Below are 16,387 nucleotides of genomic sequence, written 5' to 3'. Positions count from 1 at the left end.
AAAATAATGGTAAGCATTAGCCTTTGCTGCCCTGCTGACTCCAGCCACTGGTCATCAAACCATTCATAGCTATAGAATCTCCAGAATTCTGTCACCCCCATGAAATTTTCTGTTAAATCCCCCTCCCCCAAATTTCTAGTATTGCAGAGAGTGAGACACTGGAAATTGTCCACACCTAGAACTTTTCTCTGCTGTGTTTGCACCCTTGCGCACTTGCTGCCCTCTTTATATGAATACCTCAGCTGTATATCTTCAACAAACCTTTTAACTTATATGTTCAACAAACCTTTTAATACTGCAGTGCAAGAAAGTTTGGATTGCCCATGCCATCACATTACCATTTCTAGGTACGGTTGCGAAAGATGAAAGCTTATGGGGGGGGGGAATCAATTCATTTGAAATGTGACACGGGAAAGGTTCTGCAGATACCATGGACTGCTAAAAAGACAAATCAATGGGTTCAGAACAAATCAAGCCGAATTTTCCTTCGGAGCCAAGATGACCAACAGAGGCTGTCATACTTGGACATATCATGAGAAGACAGGACTCCTAGAAAAAGACCAGTAGTATTTGGGATGGTAGAAGGCAAGGAGAAAGAGGAAGCCAGATCCATACAAATAGATTCAGTCGAATCCATAGTTGCGAATCGAAAGGTCTGAGCGGCGGCTGATGACTTAGAGATCTCCCATTCATTGGGTTGCCATAAGTCAAGTCAAATTTACAGCAGTTAGCAACAACCATAACATATGCTGGAAATTTGTGGACTAAAGGAAAATTCATTGGGGGACAGATTCATATTGAGGGGAATAGCCATTTCCCCCTTAGCTACACCTTTCTTGATTGTTTTATAAGGCATCGTGTTCTGTTTCATGTGCAGCAATGCAACAGAAACCAGCACAAGGCAACTGCAACCTTGAGTAGGAGATCCCAAAATGAGATCCCAACTGTGTTGGGTTCTTTCAAGCAAAGACATACCAGTACTTTACATATCACAAATATTGTAGCAATAAATTAAAAAAGCAAATCAACCACTAACCTGCTATGTTTGATAAGAAGACCCAGGTGGAAAGCAATCAGCAAGGGACTATCTTCAGATCGGCCATGGCTGGCGTCTTTTCGAAGCTAGGACCTTCTAATTCTCGCTCTCTCTTTCCTCTCCTTTCTGCTAGGTTGAAACTGAGAAAGTGTGGCTCTCTGGACAAAATTCTGCATTAATATAACTGTCCGGTGTTCTCTTCCACCTCCCATCGGAAATTCCTGAGAATAGGCCACAGATATCCCACCATTGGTGGAAGTTCAGGGGAAAATGGGAAAATGTCACCAAATGTCACCTTCAGTGAAACAAGATCTGAGTCCCTTTTCCAAGGCAAAGGGACTGCTGGCCCATGGTCTGAAGAGCCCACGCATTATTCCTGATTCCAGTGAGAGCTAGAGGTGGCTTTCTCGATGGAATAATGCTGTGGGCTCTTAGACCATGGGCCAGCAGTCCCCTTTGCCTTTGAAAAGGGACATCAGATCTTGTGTTCACTGAAGGGACATTTGGTGACATTTTCCATTTTCCCCTGAAACATTCCACCAATGGGTGGGATATCTGTGGCATATTCTCAGGAATTTCAGATGGAGAGGGTGGAAGAGAAACACCGGACAGTATATTAAATGCAGAATTTGTCCAGAGAGCCCACGTTTTATTATTATTATTATTATTATTATTATTATTATTATTATTATTATTCTGTTTAGTTTAACTTGTGGGCTGCATCATATTCGTAGTTTGGGAGTACTCCTAGATCCATCTCTACAGTTATCATCTCAATTGGATGTGATGGCCAGGAGTGCTTGGTACCAGCTTCGGCTGATACGCCAGCCGCGTCCCTGTTTGGATCGAAAGGACCTAGAAAATGTAGTACATGCACCGGTAACCTCTTGTTTGGACTTCTGTAATGCGCTCTACATGGGGCTACCTTTGTATCAGGTTCGGAAGCTTCAGCTGATTCAAAATGCTGCAGCCAGATTGATTACAGGGACAGCTAGATCGGATCATCTAACACCCGTATTAAAATCTCTTCACTGGCTACCAATTCGCTTCCGGTCCCGATACAAAGTGTTGGTTATTACCTTTAAAGCCCTAAATGGCTTGGGCCCGGGTTACTTGAGGGAACGCCTCTCCCTGCATAATCCACCCCGCACTCTCAGAACTACAGGAAAATTATTACTCGAACATCCCAAGCTGAGACTGGCAACTACCCATCAAAGAGCTTACACAGCAATAGCGCCCACTCTCTGGAATGCTCTTCCGGAAGAGATCCGCCTCAGTGGGATACTGGAAGCCTTTAAAAAGGCATTAAAAACCTACCTCTTCCTACAAGTTTATCCTCCCAACTCCTTGTAGTGAAAGTACTCCCCAACTGTCTATGCTATGTATATATCCTCCGATTTTTAATGTATAATTGCGTTGTTTTTAGATAATTGTATTGTATTGGATTGTTATATTGTAATATAATTTTTAACTGCTTTTATATTGTATCATGACATTTGGTCATAATTTTATCTGTTGTAAACAGCTTTGATCACCAGGAAAAGCAGTATATAGAGAAACAATTTATTATTATATTATTATTATATATTGTTTTAGTGTTTTTAAATTTTGTATGTTGTATTTAAAAAAACCTTTTTACTGTTTTAATTGGATTAATTGGATTATTTTAATTGGATTATTTTAATTGTTTTTAAAGTGTTGTTTTAATGTGTGTGTGTGTGTGTGTGTGTGTGTGTATTATGAGCCAGCCGCCTTGGGTCTCAACTTGGGAGAAAGGCGGGATAAAAATAAATAAATGAATAAATGTTGCTAATGCTGCTCACCAATGCTCATGAGCACAAGAGAAAAGAGAACATGACCTCTGCTGGATGACTTGCATCTGCACTGCAGAAATAATCCAGTTTGGCACTGCTTTACCTGCCGTGGCTCAATACTATGGAATTCTGAAAGTTGCAGTTTTACGAGATATTTAACCACCTCTCAGAGCTCTGGTGCCACAACAAACTACAATTCCCAGAATCCCAGAATAGCATGGAGCCAAAGCGGTGTTGACCTGTTGCAGCCCATGGTCTCTTTCATGCAGGGATTGGAACCTTGGTCCTAGTCCAACACTCAAAGCCCTGCAGCATGCTAGAGCTCAAATACGAATGTTACGAGATGACTCAGTTCAATTATTTTGCATGCATAAGGCCATTTACGAAGAAATAAATCCCAGCCTTTTATGTTTTTGTTGACTTCAGCCCTTGCAGACTTGCCAGGTCACTGCCCTTCAATAGAGTTGGGGAGATTGCCTTTCCTGGAAGATATTCAATAAGCAGGGCGTTACAACAGAGAAGGACCTGTATCTGCCAGCTATAAGTCTCCATTGCAGTTCTGTGTTACAATATCATATATTTTTCCTTCTCTCTTTCTTTTCCTTGCCTTCCTGCCACTAAGAGCAGGCCCCAGCTCCCCCAGGGATTGTTACTTTGCCTTTTGGGCCAAAGGACCTCTTCGTATAACCTCTTAGGACTGACTCTGAATGCAACCTGGAGGCTGTTGTGTAAGTATTGAAAATACATCCTTTCCCAGTGATTCACCCCCTTTAATATTCAACTATGGCATGCTTGCAGGGGTCTAACTTGGAGATAGCAGATATTCTATTCTCCATTCATGACATGACAATTTATTGACAGTTTCATGAAATCTCCAATGCAGCTGTCCAGCTTCAGACGTTGCCCACCCTGATGGATGCAGAAATATCAAAACAAAGTCCTCTCTTCTTTTCTCCCTCACATTTGTTGAGAATAATGGCAAGCAGATCTATGTGAATCCAGCAGTGACTTGGGTACAAAGGGCGATGCCCATTTTGCAAGAAAAGAAGTAAAGAGAATTGCGGAGAAACAGAGGTCACCCTCGCTCAACCACAAAAAGAGATGCTGAGCAACAAGCTAACCTGTTCCCTGATTCTTCTTCTACTTGTCTCCTTGCATTACAATCTATAAACAGAGTACAATTTGTATTTGGGAAATCCCCATGCATTTAGCAAGGAGTGGAATATTAGGAGTTATCACTTTTGACACCATTGAGCTTGATACAGTACTTTTACTTTGAGATTAGGATTCACTTTTTCTTTCATTTTGAGAATTAAAATAATATATTGAAGATCCAACTTTATTCCACTGGAGTTTTGTCAAATGCTCCAGAGACCGCATCTGCCATTGCTATGTCTTTGCCAGGTTTTTTCAACTTATTTCCAGATTGTACAGTTGCAATGAAAGGAATAATTTGTGTGTGTTTGCCTGCCTGCCTGCTTGCCTGTCTGGCAGCCAAGTGCTATTTTGCATTTCATTCCAAAGGCTTATGTTGCATTTCAATTACTGCTAGATTCCATTACATGATTTTGTACGTCTTTAGACTACTTCCTATATTTTTTAAAATGGGAAATTTCTAAGGCTAAAGAGATGTGATACTCAGCTTCATAACCCTCAGTCCTCCATATCCAGTATCTCTAACAAATGTACTGAATTAATTTTGGTTGCACAGTGGGGAGCTACAAGGAGCAATGTGCAAGAAACCAGAGATGTCTACAGTTGAAAGAACAAGTTTAATAACACACATACACACACACAGCTCAAACAAGAAGTTTGTTCATTCATTTTTTTTAAAAATCCGTGTGAAGGATCTAAACCAGCAGTTCTCAACCTGTGGGTCGCAACCCCTTTGGGAGTCAAATGACCCTTTCACAGGGGTTGCGTAAGACCATCGGAAAACACATACGGTATTTCCAATGGTCTTAGGAACCAGGACTATCGGTTGGGGGTCATCACAACATGCAGAATTGTATTAAAGGGTCAAGGCATTAGGAAGGTTGAGAACCACTAAATCATACACAGTGTAAGACCACTGAAATCAGTGGGATGATGTCCCATTGATTTCAGCACTGTGAATGTGTCTAAATCTAAATTGAACACATCCCCATGTTTTTGTTATTTAGGGGAGTGATTTATTTTATTTGCTCAGTTGTCCCAATAAGCAATGTTTGTTACTATCTTTGTAAAAGTACTATATATCTCCATCTGGCCAGTCACTGGTTATGGGCAGGGATGCTCTTGAACAAGCTTCATTCTGTTCTCTGAGAGCTGCCTTTCTGTTTTTAGTTTTCTTCACCTCTTTTTTAGAGTCTCATTTTTCAAATAATAAACATTTTTACATCTTCAACAATTTTATATTAGTAATATTTGCTTTCTATAAATTATCTCATAATAACATCATGAAAATAACACTCAAATTCATTGCCCAGAATGCCCTTTCTCAACTTTCTATTACCTAATGTCAAACATTTCTCTTCCCCTTTTTATGTTATTATTTTTCTTTCCCCTTTCTTCGTTCAGTTAGCATTCTTTTGTTATATCTATCATTGGTTTCCATTCCTTTCCCCATTTATCCATATCTTTTTTGTTTAGTATTGCAGTTGGCCTATCCATTTCTTTCATGTCATAAATTTTTATTTTCGAATTCTCTATCCCTGGTGTTTGTTCTTTTTTCCAATTGTTTGCTATTATAATCATCACTTCTGTAATTAAGTATAAGATGATTCCTCAATATATATTTTCTCCATCTTTCCCCAACACTGATGTTATATTCAGAAGGTACAATTCTGGATTTAAATTGTATTCTATTTTCAACATTTTAAAATAGTTATATGTATTTTTAACCAGAATTTCTTTATTTTTGTGCAACTCCACCAGATGTGTATCAATGAGCCTGTTTCTTTTTTACACCTCCAACATTTATTGTTATTTAATACATATATTTTATCCAACACTAGGGGGGCATAACACCATTGATTAGTATTTTTAATATTTTTCTTTCAAATATTGTGATGCTGTGAATTTATTAGTTTTTCTTGCTATTTCTCCTTTTTCTAGTTCTATATTATGGCCCAGTTTCTTAACCCAATTTATCATATAATTCTTTATTTCTTTTTTCTCTAAATATCTTTTCAATAAGATCTTATACAACTTATCTTTTTTTCCCTAGGGCCCATAGTACTTTATCAAGTTCTATGATAAAGTTTTTCTTTAATCTACCAATAATCTTTTCTTTAATCAGTCAATAACTCATCCATTGCAATATTCTGTTTCTTTAATTCTTTCCTTGTTCTCATGTTTATTTTGTCTTCTTCATTTTCATATAATATTTTTTATAAGTTATACAATTTTGATTTATCTTCCACTACCCAAAAAGGCCTCTTGTGAGGAGATCCATAGTGGAATGCTATAGAATTTTCTTTTAACCTGCAACCAGTTTTTTTTTTAGCAATTAAGTAATATAATTTCAAGTTTAAACTCCAAATCAGTTTTCAACATTTATACTATTTTCCCTCTAATCTATTTCCAATATTTCTTTGCCTTTTTACTGAGTCCACCAAAGGTGAAAAAATGTGCCCACTTTCCTTTTACATTTCCAACATTTTTTTTATTTGCACATTTTAGACAACATATCTGGAATAAACACCACCTATGCATAACCTTATAATAATTTTCTCTTAGATTTTGGCTAGATGTATACATTATTCTTTTGTTCCATGTGGCAGCCCCAATCCAGAAAGAGTGGCCGGTTGCATAGGTCTTGGATCTGATGGGCATGGTTTCCAGGGCTGCGTAGCACTGGATCGGAGTCCACTTAGGACACGGGGGTGCTGTGAGCGATGCGGTGTTGCCATTGTGGGGGCAACATCGATATAGCATCCCCCGTTGACAAGGGATAGAGATGCGATTATGCGCATATGCATATCGCATGATCGATCATTGGAGCGTGGGCGCTAACCGATAATCCCTTGCCATCCCGAAGCTTGGACGAGACCAAGCATTTTGGTTCATCCATTCAGTACTGGGCTGATGGATGACAGATCCAGACCTCATGCATTGGAGCCAACCCAACATTCTGGTTGCTGTTCTGTTTTGTTATGTTAATAAAGTTGTGGCCTTTTACTTCCAATTGCTGTCTATGGTATTTGTTCCGTGGTGGCTTCCCTCTCAGGCAATGTGTGGATTTCCTGTGTTCTGCTCCCTTTTGCCAAGAGCTCTCTGCCTGCTTTCTATGGATAGCATTTATATTAAACTGTCCCCTAGTTTTTGTGACATATAGTGATGCACTTCCATGGGTTAAAACTTTTCCTTGGTTCATTAGAAATATCAAACGTTGCTCAGTTAAGAGGGAACACTGGAATGCTTCATCATAGACTTACATCTAAGGCAATCTTGCAGTAGATTTTCTAGGAAATCCCTGGATTTGCAGCGTTTGCAGAAGAGACACGGCTTTGTAATTTAACATCCTGATCAGGCTGTTGATTTCATTTGCAAAAATTTATATCTTTGTGTATACTGGCTGATGGTGTGAGTCAAATGTGAGCCTTCACTAATCCCAGATTCATCAAATGTTTTTGTCTTGTGTGAAGCAGGTGCAGTGTGTGTTTTTACTATGGCAAAGGTCTGGACTCCATAGACTTTCAATAGAACCACTTACTTCTATTTGGGGACCTCTATCTTGTTTGTTTCAAGACAAAATGAGAGCCTCTCCACACTTTATTCCCAAGAAGCAGGCTGACTGACATTAAACTCTTCAATATGCCCTAGAGCACCTACACAAACACAGGGTCTGCTCTGCTTCCAAGGTTGAGGTCTTATTTGAGCTGCTTACCAGTAGTACTTGAGCTGGGTTTTCAGCTCTCAGAAGAGCCCTGCTTACATTGCTAGACATGTTTGAATAGCAGGCATACAGGCCTTTCAAACAGATTTGTCTAAAGCTGCTGCATCACAAATACAGAATTAAAACTTCTGTGAAAGTTCAAAAGTCAAGCAGTACAGAAAACAGTAACTCTGAACCATAGCACTTTTTATGTACTATGCCAGGGTGATCTGGAACTGTAATCTTGTTGGTGAAATAATTTAGTGTAATTGCAGATTATACCTGTGTATGCCTTTTTTTTTAGTTGTTATGGTTGGAGGAATCTAGTGTCTTCATCCACAATTAACCCTTGCCCAGAGCACCTACTTCTCATACTCCCTCCTCACCATCTCAATTTGGCAAGACAGCCCCAATAAACTTTTGTCACCCCACTCTATCAGCTGCTTTTAAAATGTCTCAGTTTCTCTCCCCTCCTCCAACTTTTCTCCTTGGTGGCAGAGGGTGGACCCTTCCCAATAAGCCAAAGCAAAAGCAAATTTCTGCATCCTCTCCTAGCTTGTGGGTTCTTCCTCATTAATGACTTCCTGATCACACACTGGTGTTGCTTGGCCACATGAGTCCTGTTTCTAAACTCTGAAGTGTCAGAAGGTATGACCACATGTCTCCTAGATGCCTCCACATGACCAATTGGGAGAAAGCAATGAGTTACTAGGCAACATCTGGCTGTGTTCCTGCTGCTGGGTACACAACGAAGCAGGCACCCCCTGGACTTTTGGAGGGTCCACCAGCGGTCCAGGATGAAGATGTAATTTTTGTGTGTCCAGTTGCAAGTGCACAAATGCAAGATGCTTGGCTGCCTAGATACTTTGCTGCAATTAAGTGGCCTTGGGATGTACACAGATGACACAGAGGTGGATAGTGCATCTAGTGAGAAGGAGAGGAAGAGGATGAGGGAGTGGAACTAGAGCTGGTGATGATTTATGCTCGTTCAGCTCCAAGTAAAGTCTTGGCTCATATATTCATCCAATGTACACCCAAGGAACAGAGTGGAGATCTAAACTCATGCTTCCCAGTTCCAACCCAATATCATGATGTACTGCATTACATTGTTTTTCATAATGATCCATTATAAGGACAAAATGCAAATACTGCATCTTGTTACATATCATAGCTGCATGATTTAATCAGTTTGAGAACATGTCAAGATTTATTAATCAATATTAATTTAATTATTCAGTAAATTAAAAAAATAAGTGTCAATTTTAATGGATGAGAACAAATTTTAATATAGGGTTTTGATCTTTGTTTCTAAGCATGGAGAGTAAAAAGACTGCTAAACGATAGAAAGAACTTTTGAAAAGAAAACAAGAAAATGACAAAATTACAGACGTAATGATAAAATGGGCAACAGATGTGGGTCAAGTAAGAGACTTAGATAGTTGGGATTCTGCAAGAACCAAAACACAAAAATTTACTAAATCACAAGATTTGAAAGAGAACTATTAGAAAATGGAGCAAAGGTGGTATTTAACACCTCAAAAATTGCAAAAATATATAAAACAAACTCAAATAAATGTTGGAAGTGCTGGGAGAAAGTTGGATCATGGTGATGATACCCGAAGCTGAAGGTTTTCTGGAAGAGGATACATAGTAAGATAAAAGAGATTTTGGAAATTAACTTGGAATTAAGATCAGAGATTTATCTTTTAAATATGATAAATCAGATTCCTCCACAGATAAAGAAAAAATATTGGAAAGTTCTGATGTATATGATTTTGGGGGCAAGATTAATACTAGCACAAGCCTGGAAGAGTAATAAGGTACCATCAATAGATGATTGGCTTCTAAAATTAGCAGAAATGTCTGGAATGGATAAGTTAACCAGCTTGCTAAAGCAAAAAAGACACCAAAGAAAAAGAAAAAAAGAGGAAGGTTGGCTTCCTGTACTAGAATATTGCAAAAGAAGATGGCAATAAAGTAGTAAGCACTGATGAGAGTTAAATATGTTCTTATTTGACTACTTGTATAACACTTGATAATCGATGTAGGATCTGAAAGATCTTTAATGATTATAGTGAAAATAAGATGAAACTGATATACGGTAAAACAGACTCTAAGCCAGAGAAACATGGGAAGTGTTCAGTGAATATATTTTAATTGTGATATTGGATTTGATGCATTATGTATATGGAAATAACAGTAAGAAAGCATGTATGTTTAAATTAGAAAAATAAAGAATTTTAAAAATATAGGGTTTTCAATTGATTATGCTTTTCTTTTTTGGAAGCAAATTTGATTCTAGTGTATTTCTGCAATAGGAATGAAAAAATATTAAAGATCTTTGCATGATGTGGGTTGCTTATTCAAATGCACAGAATTATATACTTCAGATCTCAAAACAGCATTGAGATTTGGACAATGTGCAAGTCATTCAAATATGATGTATTGAAATTAATTAATAGTTTTAAGAGGACTGTGATTGATTAGCTATTTTTTTCCCATTTAAAAGAAGCCAGTCTCTCCATATAGGTTGTTATGGATATGCCTACATAGCCAATTTGCAACATATAAAATATTAATTCAGTTGAATAAATGTTCTCTTAATCTGTTCTTTTCTTGCAGTTGAGATATCCGTGTCTAATTATCTTATGGATATTTTCCTCCGCAGGGATGGCACAGCCCCCAAACAGTGTGCCGTCCCTGCATAGGAAAAAGAACCCGGTATTTCTGGGTTCTTTTTGGGGCGCCACACAATGGTATAGTGAGTGTGCCACTGGCTCACTCGTGATGTAAGCAACGTGCAGTGCTGTGCGGATGAAGTGTTGCGCTTACATCACAATGGTAGCACCTGTATGGATGGGATGACGTCATTGTTACACTGCCCAAACATACTAGGGTTAGGGAGCGTGTGGTTGGTGCGTGCTCCCTAACCCTAGAATTGGCACCAGTACATCGCTTTATGGTGGTCTGTACCGTGCCTATGCTCTTATCATACCTCAACTATCTCCAAAATGATTGAAAATCCTTCACAATTGGCATTTTTCTCTCAGATCCCCAAACAGATTGGTTTGGATTGGGTTGTCAATTTTGCTGCATCTGCATTGCAGAAATAAAGTAGTCTGACACCGCACCAAATACTATGGCTCAGTGCTATAGAATTCTGGGACACTTAGCCTTCTCTATTGGAGAGCTCTGGTGCCACAACAAACTACAAATCCCAGAATTTCATAGCATTGAGCCATAGCAGTTAAAGTGGTATTAAACTACATTACTTTTCCAGTGCAGGCCATGCCCCTCCAAATTCTGGCATTTTCCTGTTTGGACAACATATAGGCCAAATCTCATTTCTGGTGCAAGCAGTCCAGATGAAGTCCGACATGTTCCAGATTAGAACCAGAGTATAACACACTTAACAAGGTTTAAATTAAATTACTTGTTGCTCCAGATCTTTTGGGGCCCTCCATTCCTGGCTGCCACGGCTGTCTGCAAAAGCATCCTGCTTCCTCTCTTGCTATAGGTTGCTCATTCTGAGGTAAGAATGATGTGCGCAGTCTTGTCCTCATCCCTGGGCAGCGTGCTCTGACCTCAGAAGTGAATGGACCCATGGTGGAGGCAGACATGCCAGGAGGCTCAGTGAGATGCCCAAGCAGACAGCTGCCATGGTGTAGTAATGGAAGGCCAAGTAACAGGAACAAGTCAGGGCAGCTGTGGGGCCAAAATGCACTGGGTTGCCCTCAGAGTATCCTGGTCAGTGCAGACAAGGTCTTTATACAGAGATGGATGGCCATCTGTTGGTGGTGTCTCGGGGGGGGGGGTCTGGGGCTGGAAAGCAAGACCACATTTGAACCATGCACCACATTCCCCCACATCCTGGTCTAGGGAAATTCTCTCCACCATGGCTTCCAAGAAGTGCATGTTGATTTCTACCCTGTACTAGCCTGCTAATGTCTCTTGCTTGGTCACTGAAGAGTAAATTAAAAATTCCTCCACCAACTGCCAATCAGATGGCAAGCAAGTAAGCAAGTAAATAAACAAAAACACTAATTTTCAGACGATAGGAAATTCACTCCCCCTGAATGATTCCATGATGCTAGAGGGATTCTGAGGATTCCATTATGCTGGGGAAGTGCAGCAGACATTCATATACTCACGCTTCTCCAACGATCCAGGGACAATTCACTCACAGTAGTGATAATCCTCTATGACAAGATTTGTGTAGGGTGTATGATTAGGATTAATATATGAAAAACCATTCCATTTGGAATAGAAATCCAGTATCTGCATCTTCCATGAGTATGGATCATTTTAGAAAAAGTATTTACAGCATAACCCAATGACTACCCAGAGATTTAAGCATATTAAGTGAAATTAACTTCTTTTCACAAAAGCAAAGGTTTTCTACTTTTTTATATATAACATTCCACTTTGGGTTGTTACCATTACTTATGAGCTGCCTTTTCTAAATTCTGGGACAGAGGCAGCATTAGCTAATCACAGGATTAAAGGTTCACACTTGGAAGCCATTGCTGCTTTTTAGACTAGAAGTCACATACCCTTAACATCTACTATGTCTTAAATGTATTTTGAAGTACTCATATAAACGTAGCTATCCATGATGGGCTTTTGTCCAACCGGAAATAATACACAAAGAATTCAACAATTCCTGTTTTAGCATCCTTTCAGATCAGTTCTCCAGAATTCTAGGAAAGGGAATTTACTTGTGAGGGTGGCATCTTTTTTGCACTCCTACTTTCACCACCCCTCTCTTTTGTTTTGGCACAAGGAACTTGTGACTGAAAACAGCTGTGGAGCTAGTGGAAAATAACACCTAAGAATAGCTCTTGCCCCCAAGCACAATGCATATAAATTTTTACTATGAGGACTGTAAGACCAGTGAAGGTGATGACTAGCCTGGTATTTTCTATTCATTTGAGACCTGCCATATTTAGGAGTTTAATAGTCCAGGCAGCTCCATCACAATATTCACGTAAATACTAACAAGGCACTTGGCACCTCACTAGAGCATCTAGAAAGAGCTTTTCCAGCTTTTAAAAATGGACATGGAATATTCATAAACGGGCGCTGAGGAAATCATCACAGAGGGATTACCACATTCCACAGGGAACAGAGGATACACAGCTGCTGGATAAGAAAGACATCTCTCTAGCTAGTGGTTTCCAATCCAGGCATTATTTCCAAAATACATTTAAAAGCTCTCTTAGGTTTGGCTGGTGTAGAGGATGGGGGCCAAGATAAGAGTAATTCTAGGTATTCTTGCATATTTTATTGCAGACAAAAGGGGGGAAATGATGATTGCAGGAATGAAAACAGCTTTTATGGATTTATATTTGGAAATTATTTTCCAAAATGTTATAAACAAAATAATTGATCTACAAATATTTTGAGTAATATCTATTATTGTATAATATATTCATATATATATATATTGTATACTATATTTATACAATATATTGTATAAATACAGAATCATAGAACCATAGAATCATAGGGCTGGAAGAGACCACAAGGGCCAGTGTAAATATAGTGTAAATATTGTGTAGAATATGTGTGTATGTGTGTAATATATTTACAGAGTATTTTCTAATGCAGTTAGATTTTCTAAAGATAATACAAATTGAGGTTGTAATAAAGAAGAATTTCAAATTAAAGTACTTCCTACACATCTTTACTTGCATTCATGACTTCAGACATCTAACTCCCACACTTTTCGGCTACTATTCCTCTCTAAGTACTGGAAGAGTAATTTGACATGAGACAAGTGCTCTGTTGAAAAACTTAAAACGTATAAACCAGATTTTTACAATATTTGTCTCCTTTACTAAGAAAAAATAATACTGTAATCATGCATATCAAGTTTTTGGGTGAATCAGACCTTGGTCTGGAGAACTTGCCTCACTTGTCACATTATACTCAGAACCAGTATTGACACCTGGCATCTTTGGTAGCAACCCATGGCCTGACATGGACCACTGCCAGTATTTGCTCTATGCTCCTGTTATTATTTTTGTGTCCAGGATGTCAGGGAGCACCAACTGGCTGGATTTAGCTATACTTCTACTTTCCTAAAGGTTCCAATGTCTGGCTCTCAAACGGTGATATCGCTTGGGGGCTGTGGGAGCTGTGAACCACACTGGCTGACACCACATGGTGTGTGTGTGTGTGTGTGTGTGTGTGTGTGTGTACACCTGGTGGAATGGTACACCAAGTGGGCCTGGCATGGAGGAAGGCTATCACATCCCCTTTTCACTTGTCCAGCAGTCATGTGAAACCTCAGACAGGTGCTGCTGGGTAGAGTGTGGGGGACAGTGCTTTTTGTTTGGAGTCCAGCATGGCTTTTTCTCCAAACAGTCATGTCAGATCTCAAACAGCTCTCCAGAGGTTGCAACACTGCCCACCAAGCAGTGGGCACTGCTAGGGGAAACAGTGTTTTTTATTTGGGGGTGTGGCACAGTTGCTCCCTCAAGCAGCCCCTCTGTTTCCAAACAGATGTCAGGAGGCTGTAGCACCTTTCATTTGGGGTCCAGTGCAGATGGCCATCCAGAAGCTTCAGCCCCCACTCCCAGCAGAAGTCTTTCCAGTCAGTGATGAAGTGGCTGAAGGGCAGGCAAACATAGCATTGGGAGAGAGAATGGGTGGCATGGCAGTCTGCCCTGCCACTGCCTCCCCACTGTCCCCCCGCACCAGGTAATACTAACCACAAGGATGTCACTGCTCCCAAGAAAGAGTCACTATAAGCAGGCAGAAGCATGAAGAGGATGATTAAACAGCACAGCCCTATCTCATTTGTCCAGCATTGGTGTCTCACACACATAGCTTGTGTTCAGCTGTTGACCAGCATTCTGAAGTCCATTTCTATGTGGCTCTAGAGTCATGTGTCTCTAAGACATCTTTCTAGCCCTAATATCCACAATTACAGATCAAGTATCCATGCATGAAGGTCACAACAATGATCCACCCTCATTTTTGTGAGGACATTTCTAATTGGGTGAGGTTTTGAGAGAGTTGGGATAAATGGAGTAGAGAAGAGTAGTGGTTCAGCTTACCGTCAAAAAATGGACCATCAAAAAGTGGGGGGCACCTGTACAAATGTGCATACATGTGTGTATTATTTTTCATGTCTACATGCTGGGACAACACAGTTAGTGACTCATGATTCCCTGTCAGGCTTTGATCTGCTTATCACTTCTAAACTGTTAAAAGGTATTAGTACTGCTATACAACAAAAATAATGACCACAAAAGATATACATAAATTCAATCTAGAAATAGAAATAGCAAAATATTTCTCATACTTTGGATCAAACATTGATCAGAAAGGACACTGTAGTTAAGAAATAGGGAGACTAGGAATGAGAGAACTGGACAAGATCTTAAAGAGTAAAAATATACAACTGAACACTGAAGTTAGAATCATCTAATTCATTGTACTCCCCATCACTATCTACAGATATGAGAACTGGTTACTGAAGAAAATGAATTAAAAGAAAATCAACTCATTTGAAATGTGGTGCTGGAGAAGAGCTGAGAATACCATGGACAGTCAGAAAGTCGAACAAGTGGGTACTAGAGCAGATCAGGCTGGAGCTCTCCCTAGAAGCCAAGGCGGGTTACAGACCGCCGCCGTTTGCTCCGTGAGGAAGCCGTAGCAGCCACACCGCGTGGCTCCTGCACGGAGCAAAAAAAGGAGCTCCAAAATGGAGCTCCTTCTTGTGGCGCCTCTATGACGTCGTGAGGCGCCACTGGCGCATTCGCGATGTCATAGGCGCCGTGACACGTCTGGACGCTATGTGTCCAAGACTTAAAGATGGCGGCGCCCATACAAACAGGGTGCCACCATTTTGTACATATTCCATACGTACTAGGGTTAGGGGGGTGCGGAAGCACCGCCCCTTCCTAACCCTAATACGTATGGAATACGTATTTTTGGTGGTCTGTAACCCGCCCAAGATGCCCAAATTGAGGCTGTTGTACTTTGGCCACAGCATGAGAAGGCACAACTAACTCATTAGAAAAGACAATAATGCTAGTTAAGGTAGAGGGTAGTAGAAACAGAGGTAGACCACACACCAAATGGTGAGTCACAATCAGGGAGGTCATGGGCCTGAGCCTGCAGGACTTGAGCAGAAGAGTTAAGAACAGGGAAGCTTGGAGGCATCTCACTCATGGAGTCTCCATGAGTCCAAGTTGACTTGAGGGCTGTTAACAACAACAAATAAAACAGCCTTATGGGCTACAATGCAAATACAACAATAGTACAATAAATATTTTTTGGAATTTGATTTTCATCACATTTTCATTAAGACTCCAGAATGTCAACTGTATTGAAAAGATCCTTGGAATTATGCCAGGAGGGTAGGTTCTAGGTAAATTGAAAACTAGAAGAAAGCAAACATTACTGATGGATTTACTCCAACAATATATTTCAGTTATCTATGCAATGCTATTTAATGCAGGAAACAAGATCTTAAAGACCTGGAAACAAATGGTATGAGATATAACATACATCATAATTTTTATTGTGTGCCATCATATTATTTCTGACTTATGGAGACCCTAAGGTAACGCTATTGTGGGGTTTTCTGGGCCTGAGAGTGTGTAACTTGCCCAAGGTCACCCAGCAGGTTTCCATGGTCAAGCAGGGATTCGAACCCTGATCTCC

At 39.9% G+C, this 16,387-nt stretch overlaps 2 long non-coding RNA genes across 2 annotated transcripts in view; one reads left to right on the top strand and one right to left on the bottom strand.

Moving 5' to 3' along the window:
- The window catches only part of LOC121935695, a 15,414-nt gene extending 10,686 nt beyond the window's left edge, over nucleotides 1-4,728 (top strand). Inside the window, exons 2-3 of the long non-coding RNA XR_006104838.1 lie at nucleotides 3,473-3,578; nucleotides 3,734-4,728. This is a non-coding gene — a long non-coding RNA (uncharacterized LOC121935695). The remainder of the gene's footprint in view (nucleotides 1-3,472; nucleotides 3,579-3,733) is intronic.
- LOC121935694 overlaps nucleotides 1-16,387 on the bottom strand; it is a 225,720-nt gene that overhangs the window by 58,041 nt on the left and 151,292 nt on the right. The window lies entirely within an intron of this gene.

The sequence above is a fragment of the Sceloporus undulatus genome, chromosome 6 (genome assembly GCF_019175285.1).
Source record: "Sceloporus undulatus isolate JIND9_A2432 ecotype Alabama chromosome 6, SceUnd_v1.1, whole genome shotgun sequence".
In the NCBI taxonomy this organism is placed as follows: domain Eukaryota; kingdom Metazoa; phylum Chordata; class Lepidosauria; order Squamata; family Phrynosomatidae; genus Sceloporus; species Sceloporus undulatus.
This window is presented reverse-complemented; position numbering and strand designations above follow the sequence as displayed.